This window comes from Salvelinus sp. IW2-2015, linkage group LG31, assembly GCF_002910315.2.
Source record: "Salvelinus sp. IW2-2015 linkage group LG31, ASM291031v2, whole genome shotgun sequence".
Taxonomy (NCBI): Eukaryota; Metazoa; Chordata; class Actinopteri; order Salmoniformes; family Salmonidae; genus Salvelinus; species Salvelinus sp. IW2-2015.
In genome coordinates, this window is record NC_036870.1 from 30,138,933 (window position 1) to 30,140,473 (window position 1,541).

Genomic DNA, 1,541 nt, shown 5'->3' on the forward strand with positions numbered 1-1,541 from the left:
GTAGAGAGAGGAGACGGGTTAGTAGAGAGAGAGGAGACGGGTTAGTAGAGAGAGGAGACGGGTTAGTAGAGAGGAGACGGGTTAGTAGAGAGAGGAGACGGGTTAGTAGAGAGAGGAGACGGGTCCGTCTCCCCCCTCTACTAACCACACTACAACTAGGGAGCCACAGCTAAACAGCGATATGAAACATGTCCATGTGAATAACTGCAAGGTAAACCCAGCTTCTCCTTCTATGCACACAACTCATTTAGACTCCGTTGGCCTTGGCGCTGTTTTACATTTCATTCCTGAACTCATAACTGCAGAAAACACCATCAACCCCAAATCACAAACAAAACAACAGCGTCAAAAACACACTGCCTCTGAAACAGTGAAACATAAACACAGTGTGACACAGAGCTACAGCCACATCCAACAACAATCAATCACATCTCTGTGGTGATTCAATATCCTATTGATAAACATGAGGACCAGGGGTCTGGACTGAGAACGACGCCCCAAAAGAGAGAAGAGCTTCTACGCAGCGCAACTTCTTGCTCCGTTTTGCTCCTTTTCCACCCTACGTTTCCCCCCTCAGTTTCCCTCCTCCTTTTCCACCCTCCGTTTCCCCCTCTCCTCTCTTCTGTTGTGTTATTTCTGCATGAGCCAATCTCCCTCCGTTTTTTCCTCTCCCGCAGTTTCCCCTTCTCCACTGTGTTATTTCTGCCTGGGGAACCAGAGATTGTAAAATCTGATCTATTAAAAGGAAATGTGTATGAATTGTGCCCTGCTGCAAACCCCCTCAGTTAAATAGTTGGGTCTAGCAGGCCTCCGCTCCCGTCCAGGGCCCACCCCCAGGCCTCGACGGGCCTGGAGCCCCATTACCCCCTCCCCGTCCCTGGGCAGAGTGCAGCGGGGCAGAGGGTACCGCCTGGAGGATGGATGGGACAAACAAGCGCTACGCCCCACCCCCTATTCCAAATGCCACTCTATTCCCTTTATAGAACAATAACAGACCTTCGAACTATAGGGGACAGAGTGGCATGTGGGACACATCCAAGGCCTCTCCCGTCTCGCAGCAGTTATATGCATGATAAGCACGGAAATGAAAATCAATTTGCTCCTAATGGGACAGCAATCTGTGTCCACTCTGAGCAGCAGGGGAGAGGCAGAAGGGGCTGAGACTAGCAGAGTTTGTTTCTCTCTCTCTCTTGTGTGTGTGTGTGTGTGTGTGTGTGTGTGTTGTGTGTGTTGTGTGTGTGTTGTTGTGGTGTTGGTTGTGTGTGTGTGTAGGATGCACTGCTACCTTTTCAGTGGCTCCACTTTAAAAACCTTCTGTACTGCTATAACGGTCAAAGGGAACAGAGACCACAGCATTACTCTCAGTGACAGAGACCACCGCATTACTCTCAGTGACACAGATACCACATCATAACTCTCAGTGACACAGATTACACCGCATTACTCTCCAGTGACACAGATACCACATCATAACTCTCAGTGACACAGAGCCGCAGCATTACTCTCAGTGACAGAGACCACCGCATTACTCTCAGTGACAG